Below are 8,082 nucleotides of genomic sequence, written 5' to 3'. Positions count from 1 at the left end.
ATTGTCAGGCATTTTAGCACATTGCGCCAGCACATCTTTTTGCCTTTTTCCAGGTAAAATTCTGGGGATGATATCTTGAAATTCGATTGTTGGATTTTGATGATCTTTATAGAGCATCGTAACGGTTTTTTCGAGTACTATCCAATGATGCAAAGATCAACAACAAATCTTGCAAAGAAAATAGTCGAAACTACACTTATAGAGGGAATTCTATGAAAACCCTAATTTGAATAATATAATGATCAAATAGAGTCATCTTCCACAAATGATGGCTTCAATCTATTCTGGGAATCTTGCCAGTTTTGGAAATGTCAGGGAATCCGAATCGCCACGGGGTGAAATGTTCTTTCATGATCTCTTAGACAGTTATTTGTCTAGGGATTTCTCAGTGTGATAAAATTTGGTGTCTACACCATTGTACCAATGTAGGGATGAGTGGAAACATACGCGGAGGCATCAACATAGGCAAGATCATGGGGGATGGGGGTGGAGCTAAGGGTGTCAAACGGTTCGATTTTGGTGTAATCGGTTCGCTTTGGTTTGATGCAAGGATTTTTAGGTAAAATCAAAACCGAACCGTTTGTTAAACGGTTTCAGTTATTGAAACCAAAACCAATTAGTAACGGTTTCATTTTCCCAGTTTTTAAATGGTTTGGTTTATCGGCCCTAAATGGTTTTGATCACGGTTTTAGATACTTTGTTCCTAAACATTTTGCCTATTTTACACCGAATTTAATGCATGCTAGATGTACTCAACAAGCCACATTGAAAAGGACATGCTTCTATTTCATTGAGAAGCCAAAATATTCATTGAAACATTGAATACTATTATACCAATGTATTTGAATGAATCCAACCCAATTATTTCATTACAAATTCCTAATAGACAATTCTACCAATCAATGTTTGACTCTTACTGTTTTCAAATTTAGCAACTTATTGTATGAAGCATAAATGGTTAATTATTTTCATTACATACTACTAATATTTGTTTCAATTTAAACAATTTCTTAAACGGTTTACTAACGGTTTAAACGATACGATTTGATTTGATTTAAACCGTTTAACTACATGATCCCAATTTTAAAATCAAAACTGAACGATTTATTAAATGGTTTCACAACTCCAGTGTCAATAGTTGAGTTCGATTTCAATTTGATTTTGAAACCCATTGGTATAGTGATCATTTCCTAAGGCCTGTGTCTGATCGCAAGAGCCACATCCTCCTTTTTTTCCGCCTCGATAATCTCTTCCGCTTAGGTGATCCAATAATTACCGTTTTGTCCAAAAGAATTTATCAAATTTATTTTTGAAAGAAGTGAGGAATTTATTCTCGAACTTATCTTATCTATAAGTAATGAGTTGAATGAATAGAATCTAAATCCAGGTCTGATCCTGAAAACCATACGTTGACGGGTCTTACTTTTCGTAGGTCCCACATCCCTCATCTCAATCTTCTTTATTTTATTTTTGTTTGTTGAAACTTGAAACGTCATCCCAAAAAGGTATCCAAAGGAAAAACGTGATGACTGATGCCGTGACGATAATTGAAAAGGGCAATATCGTCTTCTTACACCTGACGTCATCTGACTATTAAAAAAGGCTCTAGTACGGCGTCACCCTTCTGTTTGGTCGGCGAGAAAAGACATACTTAAGTCCCACTCTTGAGTCTTCCCTCCCTCACTATTTTCCTTTTCAAAAGTCCCAAAATTCTAAAGTCCTCTTTCAGATCGAGAAACCTTTTCCTCTATCCCAACGGTTGGTTCACAATATGTTCCGGATCAACCCGGTTACCAATTGGACCTATTCTATATTATTCAAGCACTGTCGGCTTTGAGCAAAATAAATATGAAATTAAACTGGGAACTATTATTGAGAGGAGACGATTTTGGTTTAATCTAATTAATCGGTTCTTCTAGTCCGGTTTTATAATTATGGTTTGGTCTAATCAGATTTTTTGGTGTAGTTTGATTGTTTCAGAAGCCATATGGGTGTCAAAAAAAACCATCCCAGCCCGAACCCACCTTGAGCCTAGACAACACCTGGGCTGAATTGTTCAACCCATAGGATGGGCTTGGGCTGGGAATTGAAGCCCGAGGTAGGGTCGGACCGGGTCTTGCCTGAGGCATTGGGTTGAGCCCAACCTGACCCAACCCGACCCTATATACACTATGTCTATCTCAGTCAATGCATATAAAAAGATTATTCATCAAATATTTTTTAGGGGGACCATTTGAACTTTAAAGTTTGTTTATGAAATATTGATTATTTTTCATTTTGATGTTTGTATTATGTGTTATTGATATATTATGGGTCTAGTTACCAAAAAATATATATTATGGATCTATGTTTTATTGATTTATATTAAATTGACAATATTTTTTTTTACGAATGACCAGTGTTGGTCATGTTTCCATTTTTTGTTAATGCATATATAGACACAAATGAAAATATACATGGACTATTAGGGTCAATCGAGGTCCACTCGGCTTGATCAGGTTCAATCAATGGTCCAACCCGGCCCATTGACACCCCTAACAACCAGGTAATAATTTATTGACGTTTCTAATTATTTTTTTATTAACTAATAGGACCGATGGTACTAGAAAAGGTGATGAATGGAAGACTAATCAACACAAGAGCTTACTTAACATCTGATTTAGGTTTGAGAAAGGAGAGGAATTTGTATTGGGACTCAAGTTAATTACATCTTACCTATAACCCATCTTTCAACTAATACTTTTTATTGGTTTGTTTCTTAACTTCGAAGAGATTAATAGAGATCAAGAAACTCACAATTCAAGGCTGATATTAACTTCGTATCCATACAGGAAAAGGGTCATGTTTCATGGGTTCCACCATCCATTTGGACTTGACTCTTTTCAGATATTTCAAAAGTGCCAATGTCCCACGTGCCCCACGCTCCCACTAAAACTTTTTGATCTTCTTCTCTGCCAAGATGATGCAATTGTCCCAAATCCCCTTTCATACAAGAGGGAAACAAAAAAAGGTTAGCTAAAGAGCTGGCTAGGTGGTCTGCCCACCTAAGCTTGGTTTGGTGGCCAATTTTATTTTACCACATGAGAAGGATGATTTGGTAATTTGAATGCATTTGGAATTCTTTGGATTCAACTTCAAATTCAATTATGGGTTGGCGTTCTCTGTCAGGAGAGCGTGACTCTCGCATGTGTGTAGGAGCTAATGAGAGCACGTGTGTTGACATAATGGGGGTGAGATTTCCCTCTTTCGAATAAGTCTTGTCAACAGGCATGAACTAGTTAGGTGTCGGCCAGAACCCCCGACACTCTTTCTTAGGCTTCTCATTCGGTATAGCTGTCTTTTCATGAGGCGGGGTGATTATTTTGCCCCCTGTGTCTGGCCGTGGGCGAACTTTTCTCCTTCAATGATTTATCCTCTCATGTGTGTCCAAACACCCCATTGGCAGTCAATGAGCCTTTTTTTATAGTCCCATATTTTTTAAAGGTTGATTTTGTCACTTACATACGACATATAAACTGAAAATTAATAGGTGGATGCCTCGATGTCTATCTGGTCACAAATTTCAGCCTACCAAACATAACATGTGGCAAAAATAAGGGAGGATTACCCAACCAAAGCTTCGGTGAGTGGGTCACTCAGCCAAACTTTACCCTATAAATATAAATTTATAATTTATTAATTATTAGAGATATTGGAATATTCTTAATCATATGTAAAACTTGTAGGACCTAATGCAACCCAAGAGGTGCGTGAAGTGGGTTGTGACTAATTTAAACGAGATATAACATAGACCTAAAAAACTTTACTATCATCAAACAATAGCCAATAACAAAAAATAAATGACAAATGAATATATCAAGTGTTATGGATGATATTACCAAATGCTTAGAGAGAGAGAGAGAGAGAGAGAGAGAGAGAGATGCACACAGTCAATTTAGAGTGGTCAGGACCCAAATGATCCAATAGCCACTACCTTGATCATGGATCAAGGATTTAATCCACTATCAAGAGTCCTTTTTGGCAAGAACCTAGTCATTCTCAATTCTAACACAATCCCTCAGATTAAGTACCAAAACCACACATGCTAAGGATTTCCTTACCCCGACCACATAGGCCAAGAATTTCCACCAGAACCACACAGGTCAAGGATTTTTTTCTACAAATACACAAACTACAATAAGCTACATAAGCTTCATTACAATAAAATGATTTCTTTTCAAGCTTCTTTACAATAAAATAATTTCTTTTCAAGTTTCTTTACGATAAAATGACTTCTTTTCAAGCCTATAGTTGTTCACACTTTAACCAACCATCACAAGATAACCATTCCCAAGATGTTGTAGTTGATTCAGCTCAGTACACAACCCTTTCATAAGATGATGTTATCGATGTAGTGTTTTTTTTTTTTTTTTTTCTTGTTTTGACATCAAATGAGCCAACCTATTTATCAGTGACAAACTAGCTATTGGGGTCAACAAAACTAGTTGTTAAAGTCAAGCTTAGTTTTTCATTCAAAATATATGAATAATCTTTTCATTCCCAAGAGAAAATTAGTTGTTGGAGGTCCATTCAAATTCTAAGTTTGTTGAAAGTATTACTGCATTTTGGTCTCCAATATTCAATTTATATTTACCAAGAAAAACTAGCAGTTGGAGCTCCTCAGCATCAATGAAAATATTTAAGAATCCCACACAAGTGGTTAGATTCCAAGTGGTTCATAAATGTTTAGTCAAATCTAGTCAAGCTCCAACCATGCAACATTAAATACTATCGCGTGGAAGACCGCACGACTCTCACTAAAGACTGTGGCTACAAGGACTCAAGATACCACTCTTGGTTAAGAAGGAAGCACATCACGGATGCGGTTGTTTGTCCTGAGGTAAATTATTCTAACTACTCTCAGACATAGATGACAGCTCATCATAGAAGTCCTTTTGGATCTTCTGCAAACATAGATCTTTAAATATGATTGTCCATCTGAGATGACTTAGATTCTTTTAGATTTTCTCATTTAAGCTCGGTCGTCCATCACTGTACATAAAATATTGTGGGACTACAACAAGTTTCTAAGTCAAATCACTAAGTTTCTTGTGTCTGTTCATTTAGGTCGTTTAATGTCATTTACTTTGGGTTGTTCTCATATTGTGGATCACATACATTAGGATTACATAGATAACTAATAAAGTTCAAATCCTAATTCTAGTATTGAAAGATTCTTACACTTTATGTAATTTTTAGCTCTTTAATTTTTCAATAAGCGAACGTCTGTCTTCTGTTTGTAGAAGTCTGTCCTTAGCAGTTCTTTTTCTAATCAACATGTCATCTTTGTCTTCAATTGTTCCTCCTCAATAGCTTGGGTATCCTCAAACTCTTAGTACACTAACATATATATTAGTACACACAAAACACAACATCACGTAATGGTTTTCATATCCAAAGCACATAATATATAAATAGAACCTTCTAGATTCAACAAAACTAAATATATTTTGGGCAGAGGTTTTTTGTACGGGAGCGTGACCTTTGCTCCAATGGGGGACCAAGGGGAGCGCTCATGAAAGCATCAACATGGGGTGGGTTTTTGCATTTTTATGGAGGCGGGGCGGTCATTTCACCCATTATGTGTTTGGGCGTAATAGCCACACTCTCGGACAAAGTTCCTTTTCCCATATATTTTTGGGAAAAAAGAATGTTACCTGGTCACGTGGCTCTTGCACCCAGACATAGGAGCTCACGAAAGTACCGCCCTGTCCCCATGAAATAAAAAAAAAAAAATCATATCTATGTTGATGCCCCTGTGTGTGCACTCATTGGACCCCGTGCTGGTGTAGGCGCTACACGACTAGACAACAATCTCTTGCCCATATTTTGTATATGGGGAAGCACCAAAGCCACTACAGATCGATTATTAGGGAAAACTGCCCCTGAGCCACCAGCATATATCTGACAGAGGTTTCCTGGAAGCTTAGAGAACTCTTTCCCTAGGGAAAATAGTAGTATTGGGAAATAAAGGAGTAGGAGGTTGCTCAACATTTGTGTTGCAAGGGTATGTAAAAAGGGCTTGAGTTAACCAGCCCATCATTCTTCTCTAGTGTTGAGGCATTGTATCTCAGTTTTTCATTCTTTAAGAGTAGAGTTCTTAGGAATATGCGAAAAACAAAAATTTTAAAATAAAAAGGAATTATAGTTGGGAATCTCCATGGATTTTGAACTTCAAACCTATATTTGTGAAACTTTAAGGCTAGGATGCTCTTTGTCTCCTTACCTCTTTATGATCGTGATGCAAATTCTCTCAAATCTGTTGGATGTGGAGGGGTAAGCCAACAGAATTTCTCCTCATCATTATCATTTCTCTCCATCGGTCCCTCATTTATGTTTTGCGAATAACAACTTCATATTTTCTAAAGCTACAATCCAATCAGCCAGCTCGATAAAGGGGTGCTTGATACCTTTGTGGTGGGTCAGACTGACCATGAATCACATAAAGTCTCAAGTTTTCTTCTCCAAGTCTACCTCCCCAGTTCAAAGGGACATTAGTGACATTTTGGGTATTTCTTGTGGCGAGTTTCTAATCCGTTATTTGGGTGTCCCTCTCACAATTGCATCCATGAGTAAACAAATTTTTTAACCCCACCTCTAAACATTGTACTCACGCATTAGCTCCTAGAGGAATCATTCTTTATCTTTCTCCAGAAGACTGCAACTCATCCAATCAATCCTCTCTGGGATTTTGGTCTTCTAGGTTGGAGTTATATCTTCATATATTAGTGTGTACAGAGATTGAGAGACTTTTTTCACAATTCCTTTGGAAAGGTTGTATAGACAAAGGGAAGCACAAAATTAGATAGACCTCAGTGTGCATGCTGAGAAGCCAGGGTGGCTCGAGTTGAGATGTGTTCACGAATGGAATGTGTCTGATCTTATGAAGCAACTTTGGTACATTGCACCAACAACATCAGTATTTGGGTCACATGGGTGAAGCAGAGGTACCTTCGGAAATACTCTATATGGACTCTTCAAATCCCCACAACTACGCTTCCTCCATGAGGGGAATTCTTAGCACTCGGGATAGAGTTATCATGCATGTTCAACACATGATTGATAATGACAATGATATGTATCTATGGTGGATCCTTCGCTAAACCCATTTTTTCTCAAAAAATTCATTGGCAGCCCCATTCTCAAGCTACCGGTAGATCCAAAGATCAACAAGTTAGCTTGCTATTAACCCCAAATGGATCGTGGAAAAATCCCCCTTGTCTTATGATCTATTTTTGGTTGGGTTATGGTATGAAATTTTAAATGATACAATTCTGATCTTTACCTGAACAGGTATGGGAAGGCAGCGGAAGAGATCAAGAACCAAGCTTTTGATTACTAGCACCAGTGACACTAACAATCTTCTGCAATCTCTAGATATCTCGTAAAGCTTCGCCATATAGAACTTCACATCACAAATCTTTGGAAAAAATTGGAATCCCACAGAGAACACAAAACACTTGAAGAGCAAGAGTGAGAGGAGAAAATTTGACTCAAGTTATTGTTAGATAGATTGTAATAGGGGGTTTCAAATCCACTAAGAAGAGAGATTGAACAGTCATGACTATTGGAGTAGTCATAACTATTGGAATAATCATGACTATTGGAATAGTCATGACCTTTCCAATGAATGGTTTCCAATGAATGAGTTTTCATTGAATAGGTTCCAATGAATGGGTTCCAATGAATGGGTTTCCATTGAATGGGTTCAAGTGAATGGGTTCTAGTGAATGAGTGTCAGCGGGTCTATATAAACCAAGGAAATTCAGCCATTCAACACACAACGTTTTTTGTTCTCTCTCTCTCTAGCAACCAGAATCTCTTTCGAATTCTAAGTTTGTTCTTCAGTGCTTTGTTGAATCCTAAAGGTGAATTTGCTTCAACCGTGTGGGATAAATATCTCCTTTAAGACAGCAAGTACGCGTTTAAAGCAGTTTATAGTTTCATTCTCCAAACAGAATTTTTTCTAACAATTTAAAGGTGATATTTTGTTACCATGGAAAGAGAATCAGACAATGTTGCTTTGAAGATGACAATGACCCT

This window comes from Telopea speciosissima, chromosome 4 (genome assembly GCF_018873765.1).
Source record: "Telopea speciosissima isolate NSW1024214 ecotype Mountain lineage chromosome 4, Tspe_v1, whole genome shotgun sequence".
Classification (NCBI taxonomy): domain Eukaryota; kingdom Viridiplantae; phylum Streptophyta; class Magnoliopsida; order Proteales; family Proteaceae; genus Telopea; species Telopea speciosissima.
This window is presented reverse-complemented; position numbering follows the sequence as displayed.